At 44.5% G+C, this 15,447-nt stretch overlaps 1 protein-coding gene across 2 annotated transcripts in view; it reads right to left on the reverse strand.

The window, feature by feature from the left end:
- The window catches only part of PAG1 (phosphoprotein membrane anchor with glycosphingolipid microdomains 1), a 103,758-nt gene extending 89,801 nt beyond the window's left edge, over positions 1 to 13,957 (reverse strand). For both annotated transcript variants that reach the window (XM_053947513.1, XM_053947494.1), the window contains exon 1: positions 13,811 to 13,957. The gene's annotated coding sequence lies outside the window, so the exon portion shown is untranslated. The remainder of the gene's footprint in view (positions 1 to 13,810) is intronic.
- Between the last annotated feature and the right edge of the window lie 1,490 nt (positions 13,958 to 15,447).

Below are 15,447 nucleotides of genomic sequence, written 5' to 3' on the forward strand. Positions count from 1 at the left end.
TATTAGCATGTCTTATTTGTATCAATTGGTTGCAATAAAAAAACACAAATACCACAATATTTCTTCTCAGCTTTAGGACTGCAGCATTTTTACATGACCAAAATGAAAAATAAATGTACTTCTTGTATAATAAAGAGCAAATGCAGCTCTTTAGTGACCAAGTGTCACTTCATCCATGCAGTTACCTCTCTGCACCACGGGTTCATATGTATAATCCCCCATAAGCCATCATAGGGCATAAAATGCAAATTAAAAAGTAACATGAAATCTACATTTTCAGCTATCATGGAAATCAACTCAGTAGTTATTGCTCATGTACACTTATGCCTGTTAACATTTGCAACCTTGTTGTTAACCAAAAAGTCTGTTTCTGAACATTCCTAAGTATTTTTAAATCAACCAAAATACCATATGAACACCTCCCAAGCATTTTTCTTCCTATATGACACACTGTAGGTACCAAAGCCAAAGAAAAAAATCTCTTTTCTGGAGGAAGGGATATTTCTCTTGACTAAGCTTGTTCCTACCTAAGTCTATATCCACTTCCTAGGTCAGATGTAAAAAGAAGAAGTTGTCATCCATTTTGCAGCTCACTGAGATCTCAGCCACTCTGTCACACATGCAGCTGTTTCTCTTTTGAAGTCTTTGCTATAGCAAGTATATTCAAACCTTAAATAGTACATAAGCTCTGGTGAATGCCTTTAATTGAGGAAGACCTATGTAAAGGCTTGGATTTCACACTATCCTAAAACAGTAAGGCTCCTTCTCCTTTGGGAGAACCACACAACTTATTATAAGACTTCTCCTCTTTTGCCTCAAAAAACTATCCCTGACCTGGAAAGCCTACCACAGTCTCCAAGGATTGCACTAGAGCAATAATATTTACACTGAGAAAGCAGCACCCGTATGTCTAAGATCAGGCTCTCAGCAAATTTTAAAAACCATGAATACAAAGTACATTTATATGCAAAAAACCTCAATCCTAGTTTTTCAAACAGAGAATCAGGAGATAAATACAATTTGAACATCAACAGACAAAGGGTAACACTACAGTTGCTATCCTGTTGACAAAGACTAAAGATATGCCTGAATCAGCTTGCAAGGCAAGGAGAGGAGGCTGAGGTCACTGGTAACAGCTCCACTCCTCCCACGTGCATCAAAAGCAGCATATTTTGGTGGGGTTCATTTCCACGGGTGTTAAATCACCAGGAGGAGAGAACAGGCAGTGGCACACCTAACCATTGTGGTTTCTGAAAGCCCTGCCTGTAGGCTTGTGTTGACAAAAGTCTCCTGCCTTGAGTCTTGGGTATGATACTGCTAAAGGCGTGTTAGTATGACAGCTAAGCTCAGCACCTCATCTGCTATGCTGTGGAGGCCCACAGGACATGATGCCAACTGCAGTTCACTTGAAAACAGAGTTAGTAAGCAACAGGCTTTAAAGGAAAGGATATACTTCAAAAAAAGCAAGACAAGGGGTTTGCACAATAAGCATTATCTGTCCAACATTTACAGGCTCAAGTCTCTGCAAAGAATGAGATTTTCCCTTATTTTTCACCTGCATATTCAAAACAGTGACAAGTAACTGCTTTTTTGCACACATCCTGCAGGAACAGGAGACAGCAGATACTGCACTTCTGCTTTACAATCCAGGGAACATGTAAAAGATTTTATATTTTAAAAACAAAAGGTGGAGAAGCAGGAGCAAACTGAGAAGTGTATTGCTATCCTTTTTTTTTCAGTGAGAATGGAGAACTTTTTTCAATTTAACAAAAAAACAAACAAGAGAACTGTTATTTTAGAACAGGCTCTCTTAAAAACCTCTGTCTGCAAAGGAGGTATAGAGGTGGTCCCTACCACCCATCCAGCACAGCTGCTAAAGAGCGCAGCTGGTGCTGACACAGAATCAGAGTGAGGTGGGAAGGGACCTTTGGAGGTCACTTGATCCAACATCCCTGCTCAGCTAGGGCCTCCCAGAGCCGGTTGCCCAGGACCATGTCCAGGTAGGTTTTGAATACCTCCAAGGATGGAGACTCCACAGCCTCCCAGGAAAACTTGTGCCAGTACTCAGCCACCCCCACAGTCTTTTTCTGGGAGTTCAGAAGGAACCTCCTGTATTTCTGGTTTTGCCATTGCCCTGTCTTGTCACTGAGCACCACTGAAAACAGCCTAGCTCTGTCCTGTTAGTGTCCACCCTTCAGGTATTTTTTACAAATTGACAACATTCTCCCCTGATTCTTCTCTTCTCCAGGCTGAACAGTCCCAGTTCTCTCAGCCTCTCCTCATATGAGAGGTGCTCCAGTCACTTAATCATCTTTATGGCCCTTTGTGGGACACCCTCCAATATGTCCATTTCTCTTCAGTACTGGGGATCTCAGAATTGGTGTGGTCTCACAAGTGCCTAGAAAAGGGGCAGGATCACCTCCCTCCGCTAGCTGTCAAGATTTTGTCTATTGCAGCCCAGGACACTTTATCTTCTTTGCCACAAGGGCTCATTTGCTGGCTCATGTTCTACTTGATGTCCACCAGAACCCCTGCACCTTTTCTGCCTTCCAAATGGTCATGCCCCTGCACATACTGGTGCCCGGGGGTGTTCCTCCGCTTGGGAAGGACTCAGCACTTCCCCTGCTCCCAGCACCTACCACTCAGAAGCTCAGCTCTGGATGTGGGATAACCCCTAGCTCCTCTCTCTCTGCAGCAGAGCAGAAGGTGGCATGGCCTGGACGCAGCACTGCTCAGCTGGGCCAACCATAGCAAGAAGCCAGACTCTGCTCAGCACATAAATGTCCTGTGATGCTTGGTCCCATGTTGGCTGTATGCCCCAGCAGGGCCCACTCTACAGTCTGCACTGTATCAGCATCTCCTCATTTAAAGCTCCAGAGGCACTGAATTGCCAGACCGTGCTTTTGGAAGTTAACCCTTTCCTGTAGCAAACACCAGCACGGGGCTGAGGGACAGAAGTCCTTTGGAGAAGATCAGGCAGGAGGATGAGACAATGCCAATTTAAGTTTCAGCCCCAGCACTCCTCTTCTGCTAAACTGAAACATCAGATACAGGAAGGAAGAGAAAGCAGCACTGCTCTTCTCCCTGACACCAAAACCTCGCTCTTTACCATACAACTGGCTTAGCAGCAGTAATTTTTTTGCAAGAGCTTGCTTTTATCTGCATGCAATCAGGCTGGTGCAGACACGCACCACAGGTACTGGAGTGTTAATAAAACCAGGTAGCCAGGTGTTTAGAAAGTATCAATCTCACAGCTCTTGTCCTGATCATTTACCCACAGCAATCTTCACACTTATTTTTTTCTGAATTCAGTCTTTTCAAGTGCCAGCTGCTGATGAACTGCAGGGAGCATAATTTTTATTAAATTATGAACACTAAAACATTAGAGTTATACCTCATAAAATCAATTTCCTATTGCCTATGGACAGATAGCTAAAGCCCAGAAATTCCCAAGGGTTTTCTGTGTGCACTTTTTTGTTTGGTTTTGGAGGTTTGGATTTTTTTTTTTGTTTTTTTTTTTGGTTTTTTTTTTTGGTTGCTTGGGTTTTTCCTCATTTCTCTAGAATCCAATGAAAGAAAGCCTTTGCTGTTTAAAGTGGTTGCTTGTTTTTAAGCACCAATGTAATTAATTACACAAGCTAATACTTCATATAGGAAATACAACTGCTGTGTGGAGCAAGGCACGTATCATGCTGGCTCGAACATGGAAACTGCCAAGACTTTGAAATTCTGCTTCTCAGGGAATCACACCACTGCAATGTATAATTTCTGCCTAGCTTAGAAAACCAAAGGAAAACAAGTTTTCTTGTTTACTGTGTTTCTTGAATAAAACATTTACTGGTGATTAAAACTAACAACTTGTACTAATTTCACCACTGTCCAAGAACTAATATTTCAGTAATTTCCACAGCTGGGAGAAGCAAAAAGTGACAAAAAACCAACCAAGGATTTCCAGGTTCCCAGATTGCCAACCTGAGGTCCAAACCTCCAGGGCTTTGATGTCTCAGGGTAGCTACAACCAGCTCCTGGGGCCATCCCTACAGGAGTTTGGAAGTTCCATCACCCATTTCACAGACTGGGCTTCTCTTCCCAGACCAGCTGTTGATGTGCCTGTTGAGAACCAACAGCACCATGTTACTCGTACACACTATGCCTGAGTGCTGAGTAAACATGAAACACAGAAATGCTGGGTTATTTGCTGCCTGCCTGCTTTGACAAGTAAATAATATAGCTAATTATGCCTCATAATAATGCCTTCCCGTTTTGGTGGGAAACCAATCCTCTGCTTCTAGTTTGTTTTCCCCAGCTCTTCTTCAGGGGTGGTTTTAGCCAAACCTGTTGAGGAGAATAACAGGATCACCTGGAAACCAGAATCCATTAAATCAGCATAACTGGTCAGGCCCCACAGCAGACCCAGATATCACCTCCTTCCCTGTCACTCATCTGACTGTTAATGCTAATCAATTCCTGGTATATTAGATTTCTAGGAATGAGATGGACTTGTCAAGCAAAATTAAAGATGGATTCACAAGTGAGTAAGAGCTTCAGAGTTCACTCACACAAATTACAATATACAATTGATACCAACATGTAAATCAAGAGTATGAAATTGAATCTTCAAGAACTGAAAAAAAGAAATTCTTTCTTGCACTTCAGTCAATATAATTGACTGAAACAATTTAAAAGACTTGATAAACTGTCCAAGATACCCTGGAAAACCAAACTGTTGTACCTCTACATTACTAGCATAAAAGCATTTCTCAATGAACTGGCAAATTTCATGTGCTAAATTGCCAGGAATATTTTCTTCCAAAATCAGTTATACTGATAAACAACAAAAGATGACTAGATATTTGCATCCCTTTTGATTACCAGGGACGTAGTCAAGAAAACAGATAAAACAGAAGGGAAAGAAAATCATATTAGAAAAATCAAAGTGCATTAACAGATAATATGTGAAGTACACATTCAGTATAGGTGGTCCATAGATAGCTGTTTACCTCAGGTCCACATGCATAATGTCACATACTGCTGCTCCCTTGAGTGATTAATTAACCCGCAGAGAAAAGCTCTGTGACAAGTCACTTCACAAGTCACGAAATGGAGGTCACTGTGCCAGCCAGCAAATGACACATTAAAAAGGGGGAAAAAAGGCAGGAAATGCTCTTTATGCTTTCCACTTCAGTACAAACATGAGGGATTTATTTCACTAATCCATGGCTGGCAGTGTCAGGGCTACTTGGAGCTGCAGAGACAGGGAGAAATAACCAATTTTCAAATCCCCTCCAGCTACAAGAAGGTAGGAAAGAAGAGCACATCTGCCCCCACAGAGCTGTTATTGCACTGCTGCCAACACCATCACCTGAAAAGGCTGAGCTAGGGGAAGGGACAGCCCCTCCTATAACTAGGGGAGTCAATTAAGATGGCCAAGATAGTTCAAAATATACCTTTTTACAGGGTTCTCATTTGTAGTTTATTTTGCTGGTCTGATTACAACATTACAGTCCTATATGTAGAATGTTTAGGGAACTGCACAAGTGACTTTGCCTACACAAATATGAGCTTATTCAGGTTATTTAAACATGAGGTTGCAATTTACCCTTCTGGGGGCAAAACTGTCCTTTCTTACAAAGTGTACTAAAAATCAGGCAATATTTGACAGCACATCAAAGTGTGAGACAGAATACATACACATCCACTTTGGCCTTTCTGTATTTTCTTCTTCTTTTTCCTTAGGCAAGCAAATCTATAAAGCCTCTCATTTAATGTGTTAGATTAATAAATGATGAAGCTACAAACATGAGAGCCCCAACCTTCCATGCCGTGTGTTCAATTATTTTGCATTTAACAAGAGTAAAGGAAAACTAATTTAATCTCTGTAACTGCCAAATTAAATGACACAACCTTGCCTATTATAACAGATCAAAACAATACACGTACATTTACCAAGTTGTTGTAAAAACTAATTTTTTTCTCTGTAATTTTTACTCTGAATAGTTTTTTTTTAAAGCATTAGCTTCCATTTGTGGAAAAGTAACTACCAAATGTTGCAGTAGAGGCCATGGAGACTGTGCTTTTCCACACAGCTAGGCTTGGGATCAGAGCTGGTTTTAAGCTAAGCTCTCTGACAGCATTTCAAAAGAAAGTTAAACTATATTTTGGAATGTGGTTGGTGAGTATTACAAACTAAAGTAAGTTTGCGACAACAGGTGTTCTAGTTTGCAGGCTCTAACAGTCTGAATGTTGGTCTATGCACTCTGCTAGAAGGAAAAGTAATTCATTGAAGGAAGAAACTTCTGGAGACATGCAGTTTGTCAGGAAATCACCCACAACACCATCAGTAGCAAATTCTTTAGTAACCTCTTAAGCTATGTCTTCCTGTCTCTCCCTCACACTCCAGTCTCCTAAACCAGCAAGCCTGCGTGGCAGCCTGAGCAGTGGCAGGTGTCAGAGCGTGGTGTAGGCACCAGTGCTCCTCTGCATCCCTTATGCCCAAAGCTGAACCCCTTTTCCATGGCTCTTAACTCCTACTATCACTGACACCCTCATGAACTCTCCCCCAACCACAGCACGAGCCCTAGAAGAAGGCTTCAGGTTACCCTTCTCTGCCTTTTCCAATTGGAAACCACCTTGCTGGGATGTGAGGAACAGCCCACTATTGGCAGCACCCCAGGGAAGCTTCCTCTGCAGCCCTGCCCCATGGCACCAGCCCCTTCACAGTCCCTGGAAATCGCCCACCTGAGGAACTGAACACTTTGCCGTTTTTTGTGGGCACACCCCAGTGGTGGCTCACAGCTGTATGGCAACAAGCATATCCAGGGCTTTCTCCCCTTCAGTCACTTCTGAACGATGAGCCTCTAATCCCTTTGGCTTCAGCTGCAAAACTCCCATTGATTGATAATGGATTTTCCACTGATGTAGAATCGAGCACTTCGACTACACCACTACGAATTAACAGAAGAGAGCTCTCTTAATCCTTCATAAGCAAGCTTAATCTTGTGGTTTAGAGAAGGAGCAAAGGCTCTGTTCTTTCCAGTACCAGCCAGAATGTGATTACCATTTCAGAAAATCATTTTAATTTTCTTTGATTGATCCAATATTTCTTTGGAAGACATAAATCCAGACACCACCACAGATGCATGCTTCTGCCAAGTGAAAAACAAAGAGTTTGAGCTACGAATCCTGAAGCTGAAAGCTGGGATCAGCACCCTAGGATTTCCAGTTAGTCCATAGAAAGTGCTGTCATCTAGAAACAGTAGTCTAGAAACAGTAATCTAACAAAGCCTTTATAGCATTCACCTTTCAATTAAAAAAAGTAATATCTGAAACCTCACATTAAAATAGCTTTAAGATTTGTTAGGGTTCTCTCTCCATTATGTGATTTGATAATTTCCTGTACACTAGCAATAGTTAGGGCTATTAAATGCAAGCAAGGATTAGCACCTTTAAAGACTTACAGAATCTGGTTAATAACTCTGAAGCAATCAAGTCATCAAAAAGATGAAGTGAACTTATATTAAGACACTTTTTCCATTAAAACAAGATTTTGTTAGATCAACTCAGTCTTTAGGTCAGTGGACACAGAATGGTTCTTTTTTTTGCAGAAAAGGAAATTCATCACTGTGCATCAATGTCTGGTGAACAGGAACTCATCTGGCTCCAGTGAGAAAGCACTGCTCACCAAGATTTGTCCCATCTGCAGCAAGCAGTCTGAGCAAGGACACTTAATGGTATCCTTAGCAGTAAAATCATGAAAGATCAATCCCAAATATTAAGCTAGAACTGGTACTGCATAGAAAACAACCCTTAATTTGACGCCCTGTCCTGCAGCACACTAGATGCAAACATTTCATTGACTTAGTAATTCAATGTACACACTGCTACTATGCTAGGATGCAGAGTCTTAAATACAGCAGCTTAGTGGTTCCTCTAAAACACTGGAATGCCACATATCTCCATAAAATGTTGATCTTTGTCAAGCATTTCACTGCCACTGTTCAGCTGGATGACCTTTGGAAGGAGCAGCAGAGGCTGACGTGCACCTTCATTAAAGCAGCGCCTCCTTCTTCCCCCGCCTGCGAGAACAATGAGCGCGGGAGGGAAGAGGTGAGCAATCCACAGAGTAATGAAGAGATTTTGTTTCAGAGGGTTATCAATTATTTATGAGCAAATCCCCAGATGAACACATCCGAAGCTGAGCAGTTTTTAATACATTTCACTTCTGTACACACAGCCCAACACAACCAGATGCGAGCTAAACTGGACTGGTCTGATCATTCAAGGTGTCGAACAGTCAGTTCTGTCTGGACATTAGTAAATCACCATTACATTTTTCAAAGTACAATGGTCTCCTAGATTTAAATCTCTTTCACAAAAGTCCTCTAAGAGTCATAGAAATCATTCTTTACAGTATTTCCCATTCATCAAGACCTCAGCAAAGAAAAATCTCATCCTGGAGAATTTCTATAATTATGCTGATGCAGTTGTCTAAATAGTCTAATACTCAAATTCTAATATTGCCCAGCTGTGAATGGGATTTTATTCCACAATGGGATTAAATGGATTGAAGTTTTCTTATTAAGAAAAGGTACGACCAAGCAAAGGTCTTTTTCTCCAGAGCAAGGTTTATCTTTTTTGAAACAAAGACTTGCTTTTAAAAGTAAAATTGTTTTACAACTGTGCTTTTTAAAGAGATCTGAAAACTCTTTCCATGACATGGGAAAGGCAAACGTTACACACTCTTTACAATCAAGGGCAATGAAACCAAACAGTTTTATGTACAAGACATGCTTTTGCACAAAAAGTCATTAATCTGTTTACAACTGCTATCATTGAAAACAGTCATCCTGCAAGACTTGAAATGAAACCCAATCCACTGGCACGCAGTGAATGCCCAGATCTGAAGAACTGTGCTTTGAACTCAAGTTTCCCACAGCTTCCAACCAACAGGATGCTGCAAAGTCACCACCACCACTGCAGTCACACTTCACTGACTGTGTCTATGGCAGGGGTCCTGATGGCCTCAAGGCCACCTTTAACACCCAGCTCAGGTACTCTGAGCCAGGACCCCACCTGGGGCACTCCAGGATGTGTCCTGCAGAGCAACCCTACAGTCAGGTTTGCACCTGGCCAAGCAGTGGCACACCATGCCCAGGTGGCCCCAGAGGAAAGCAGCCAGTCATCCTGAGCTTGGGGAGCTCTTGGTGCAGCCTGGGCTGAGCACAGCCAAGGGAGAACAGACAGCAGGCCCTGCAGGTCCTCTTGGAGCCAGGTCTGCAAGCTGCCTTCCAAAGGGAAATGTCTGGGGAGACACTCATCAAATAATACATTTTAAACTACACATGGAATGAGCACTTCCTGCCTTTACTGCACAACACCCCAGGAGAAGAGCTGGGTGTCTCACATTCCTGCTGCCCTCTCCCCTTTAGGCCAGCATTCACCTCAGCATCTGCACAGCTCCAGCAGCAAACTCCACTCCTGGCCTAGCCTCGGTAGACTAAACTGCTCCAATATTAAGAAAACAAAAACTAAAAAGCCACTTAGAAATCCATTTTAGATTTGTTTGCATTACTTTAAAGGGTTTGCTATATATTTGGATGAAAGAAGCCCATTAAGTACATCTATATTTACTTCATTACAGCGTGGCTCTTGAAGTTAGATGAAAAGATTTATCCTGGCCAAGTTTGTTTATTCATCAACATCAGCTAGATATATTTTCAAAGGCTCATCCTCATCACATTTACATGAAAGCACACAGGCTTTTTTTTTTTTTTTTTCCCCAACAGTTGTAAGGCATTCTGAGAGGTATGAAAGGGCAAAAGAAACTTTAGTGAGAATTACAAAATCAAGGAACAGTAGATGCACAATTACTGCTTATTAATGGGGGTGGAAACCCACTCTTGCCCACCTGGAGTCATTCTTTTCACCCTGCAGATTATCAACAGCAGCAAACTGCAGCTGGATGTTCAGTGTCCCTGACTCAAGCCCCAGTAAAGGCATCTGGCACACTGCTTACCCACAAACACAAGGGAAGTGTTAACCCCTCCTGAAGCTCAAGATCTTAAGCAAACGTAGCCTCCTAAGTTTATAAAGCTTTTCTCTGCACTTTGACAAGAAAAAATTAGGTCTTTTTTTTTCCCCACAGGTGGCATTGAAGATGAGCTCTTCATTACTGTAAGCAAAGTATGAAGTAAAAGCACAGCCAATCAATGATCGAAGTCAACTGTACAAGTCCCAGTTATCTTTGACAGGAACCCAAACATAACTTGGTACTTGCATGCCTTTATTATCAAAATTTTATCCTCAAGTTATTTAAATATTTAAATGACATTTATGGGCACTATCTTTCCTCATGAGTTTACACTTTCCCACGGAAGACTTCCAGAGTGATTAACAATGCTGATCTTTATCCTTCACACTGACTATTCATTCATCCTTTCTAAAACGAATACTGCTTACATACGACCCAAGAGGGCCGTAACAAGGCAGTATTTATCTACCCTAATAATCTGCTGTGGCTGCTTTAATTAAAACTGGGTTATATCACATCCATGAAGCAAAGGCACACCTCCTGTCACTTGTCATCCACCTCACAGCTGCACTTGGTGCACCTTCTCAGGAGCAAGCTTTGGAGGTCCCACCACCTGCAGCTTGCTCACCCCTGCCCAGGTAACTGAGGGAACAGTGTTGCCAAAAAAACCTGCTTCACCACAGAAGAGAAGCAGAATGAAACTGCAGAGGGATTTGCAGTTTGGGGCCTTGAAGGAGTCACTGAACACCTCCAGGCTGCCATTCACCCCAGTTCACAAGCAGGGCACCACTGCTGGCATGGCACATGGGGATTCTGGGAGGTGAGGGACCAGGGGAAGGAGTGACTGATGGAGAACCTCTGGCACAGCACAGCAATTCAGAGCATGATGGGTACCAGGATGGAGATGGGGGAACAGCAACCAAGGACATCTCAACTATCTGCACTAAATTGGCAGCCAAATCAGGATTCAGCTTCCTCATCTGTGTTGCAGCTTTCATAGGTCCTCTATGACCCCACATGACTGCATAGTGATTTCAAAATTTAGAGTTTACTTCTCACAGTATTGCACAAATGAGTGTACACTGCTCACCTTTCCATGTTTCACTCCATGCAAGCAGTATCTTATCATATGAAAAATTACAAATGGACCATTTTCCCATGGAAGAAACTTGAGCTTCTTCCCTCACCAGAACTCTTTTGGCATTATTATACACAGTATAAGGCAGTAACAGCACTGATGGCATCCCTGGGATGCTGGGATGGGCAGCAAGCAGCCAGGGCAGCCTGCCTGCAAGCTACAGGCTGTGCAACCTGGGCCTCATTCAGCACCTCTCTCCTGCTGGCTGCATGCAGGGCCTGCGCCAGCAGTTGACATACATTCAGCAAACCCTCGAGCATGGGAGGGGGCCACTCCCCATCTCAGCTTAGCAACCTGGGGATAAGGGTGAGTGGCAGCCCTCTGCACCCCTTCACCCTGCCTGGGCTCCCTCCCAGCCCCAGCACAACCACCACACTACAGGACAGCTGCCCCTCCCCACTGCTGCTCCAGGGCTGAGCTACCCTCGCATCCTCTGCCTGAAACCTGCCCCATTCTCAAGACCCTGGAAGCAGAGGCATTGCTGTAGGGGCCTGGGTAATGTTATTTGAATGATCTATTGTTTTAATTGTCACATGGTTTTGAGTCTTCTTGGTCTATTCATCTTATTCTTGCATTATATTTTACAGTTACAAACTATATGGGTTTGGAACCACTTTGAAAAGGCCCCTCAGTTCTCTAGCCCCATCCTTACTGGAAGTAAAATAACTGTCCTGTTCCAGCCATTGAACTCTACAGCATTTCACCATGGGCATCGATGAGCTGATAAACTCATTTAACTCCTTTATGTGTCAATGAAGTTTCCAGTGCCCCAGGAAAGAGGGTTCCTTAAACTAAATGCCACTGCATGTCCTACAAGAAAATTTGATGGCTTTTCTTGTGGACTCCTCAGTGCTCCCTAAAATATAAATTAACTCTCGGACCATCCTTGTTTAGGACTTGGAATCCAGTCACCACTTTCTGATCAATATAACTTTAATAGTAGAATAAATTCAGAACTTAAGTTATCTAGTAGTAGTCATTTGTACACAATACATGATCTAAAGCCACTTTCAAATGCCTGGCAATGAAGCTTATGAGGAGCACTGTGTCTTAAAACACAATGGATTTCCAGTTTCTTTTCCTCATTAAATGACATCTCATAAAAGGAACCAAACAAAAGATGGGCGAGTTTGATGACTGTCATATCCCACAACCTTTACTCATATGAGCAACGTGTTGCCTCCAGATCAAGTCCTTATTTGGAAGTTGCAGATCCCATTTGCTGACCTGAATATTGATTTTATGTTAATAAAAATCTGTGTTGAAATGCTGGTTAAATATAGAATTGCTCTAGTACTTCAGGCCTGCATGGTGTTACACATGTGGTACTATTTTCTATTTCAACGAGTGCAGAAGACACTCACCCCTTACAGGAGATGCCCCACAGGCTGCAGAAGTTGGCCTTTGTTAAATAAGCTAAGACCTGAATTAATCACTTTTCCAATTAGGGGAGGCACTTTTGCAATAATGAAGCTGTGCACCTGAAAAATTTTTAAAGATGTAAAATAAAACCCCCTGGAATTTGAAATGTCTTGTTCTGTACTGCCTAAGAGAAACAAGTGCAATAACAATGTACTTCCATTTACCTACTGGGTATCTTTAGCAGTGTTTGCTTCTACAAATTCTCTTAACAGATGCTGCTCCAATCATCATTTATCTGCAACACAGACAGACTTTGAGAGGACTAAGGAGGATTTGCCTCTGGTTTCACACAGCGCGCTTGTTTTTTTGAAGTTTAATTTCATAAAATAAGAACTCTGGATAAAAGTTAATCAAGCACAGCTGCTAGGCTTTCTAGGCTGCTAGGAAGGGGGGAAATATTTTCTGCCAAGACTTTTTCTTTGCTCTTTCTCTGTCTCACTCTTTTTCTGCATTTATTGCTTAATGGCTTAGTATTATTTCAAAGGCCGTTCCTTTCACAAATGTAATCAATTCGTGTATTCAGCACTACAGACGATATGTTACCCTCCTTAAAACCAAATCTCTGAAGGATAGATTAGAAAGAAAGGTTAAAGAGCTCTATCGTTCAAAGCGCTATAGTTCAGACACCTATAAATCACTATGTTTGTTTATTTAGCTAATTGGCCCATTAGCGTCCGTCGCATCTCAAGCTGCACAACTTTCTGGCGCGACCGTGGGTCAGTTTCTCCTTTCCCTCTCCGGAGCACTGAGAGCCAAAAGCTCCGCGCAGCACACCCGGCACACGACGCGTTAGGGACAATCTGCGCTTGCAGCTCTGTTCGAGGAGCAGACCCCGCTCGCCCCGGAGACCCCGTCCTCCTAAAGACTTTCCAAGCCCAAGGGCAGATGCCACGGTGAAACAAACTGGAGCCTGTCACTGCGTAATAGGATTTCAATGGAAATAGGGTTACGGGGTTGGCTGGCAGCAGCGGGGAGGCGCGGTAACCCCGCGCCGCGGAGAGCCGCACGGCTGACCCGGCCGGGGCCGTGCTCTGCACCTGTGACCGCTCCTGCCGCTCTTACCGCCCGCAGCACCGCCTGCGCGCCGCGCCTGCCCGCAGCGCGGACCGCGGCCAGGCACAGGCAGCCCCGCAGCGGCCCCGCCGCCGGCCCCCGCAGCGACTACACCAGCACCCCCCAAAACACAGGCACGGCAACTTCGCGCACCGCCCCCAACTCACCGGGAGGCGCCGGCCCCGCGGAGCGGTGCGTCCCTGGATGCCGCCTCCCGCGGAGCGCAGCCCGCAGCAGGGGCCGGGCAGCGGCGCGGCCAGGGAGAGGAGGGAGGAGAGGCAGCAAGTTGCGGCGCGTCTCTCTTCTCTCCTCTCCTTTTCTCTCCCTACCCGCCTCCTCCTCCTCCTCCTCCTCTCTCTCTCTCTCTCCCTCCCCCTCCTCCGCCCGGCGGGAGGGTCGGGGGAGGTGGCGGAGGGGCCGGAGCGCGGCCGCGGAGCGGGGCGCGGGCACTGCGCATGTCCCCGCGCCGGCAGCCGGCAGCCGAGCCGTGGATGCGGCGCCGCGGGCCGGCAGCGAGCGCAGCGCAGCGCAGCGCGGCGCGCCCCTGCGGAGGCTGCGGGGGCACGGCTGCCGCCGCAGCGCCTTGCTCCGCTGCAGCGCCTTGCTCCGCTGCCCACCTTGCGGCACTGCCGCGGCCCCTGGGGGTCTTGGCCGTCCCCGAGCAGCGGAGAGCAGCTGCGGCCGGGTTGGCGCTGCGGCGGCGGATGCTGGAGCCGCCGCCCCGATTGCTGCACGGGGGACTGCGCGGCTGGAGGATGCTCCGGTGGCCGACCTGAAAAGGAGGAAAAAAGGAGGAATTTAAGCATCCTGGTCTTGGGGTTTTTTTTTTCCTCCTCGTTAAGAGAGCGTGATTAAAGAAGACAGGTATTTTGGCAAAAGGAACCTCGGCATAGTTACTGGTGGCTTTTTAATGTTGTACCAAGGTCTTCAAGTGAAAGAAATAATCGTATTTTTACATGATGTAGGGAAGCGCAAGGACTGCAAGTGAAAAGCACTGTAACAGCAAAGGCAGGAAAGGCTGCAAAAGCAAAATACCGAACTGAGATCTCTGGGGATTTTTTTAGGGAAATTGCACAATTACTACGAGTTTTCACCCATATGTAAGGACTGACTTAACACCCAGTGAGCTCTTTCTTCCTGAGAATAAGTTCAAAACCCATATGCTATACAGTAGCAGTGCTGTCAGATGCGTGGCTGGCTCAGGGTTTGAGCCTGGATCTGCATTTGGTGTTTTCCAAGCAAGGATTTGCCCTGCAGGAAAGTGCTGGTTTTTTGCTTGGTTGGTTGCTTGGGTTTTTTTTTTTTTTTTTGGAAATCCAAATACAGCAGCACCGACAGCATTTTTATTTTCACCTAATCTTTGGCAAGATTACAGCTCAGTTTATTATCTCCATGTGTATCCATCCAATGACTTTTCAGAGCTGATCCTTTCCTCATCCCACCTTTCCTGATTGCCAGCTGTTGGGTTCCTCTGTTGATTTGTTAACCTTAAAAAAAAAAAAAAAACCTTCTTTGAGCTCTTTATCCAACAACTTCTGTCTGCACTGAGTGACGTAGTCCATGATTAGCAGAGTGCAGCACATCCCAGTTTGTTCACATGGCCCCTACAACAAAATGCATATTATTCTAGCATGTAACCTGCCAGTTCTTGTAATATGCAGCTGATGGTTGCCATTTTATCAGTCTAGTGTTGCTTTTCTTCTCTGTTCCTGAGATGCCACTATACTGGCGGACTGTAGCTGACCTAATGGTGTTTGTCTCAGACTTTGTTTTCTCTGGTTTCTTTTAACTGCAGTTCTTGCAG

This window comes from Vidua chalybeata, chromosome 1 (assembly GCF_026979565.1).
Source record: "Vidua chalybeata isolate OUT-0048 chromosome 1, bVidCha1 merged haplotype, whole genome shotgun sequence".
Classification (NCBI taxonomy): Eukaryota; Metazoa; Chordata; class Aves; order Passeriformes; family Viduidae; genus Vidua; species Vidua chalybeata.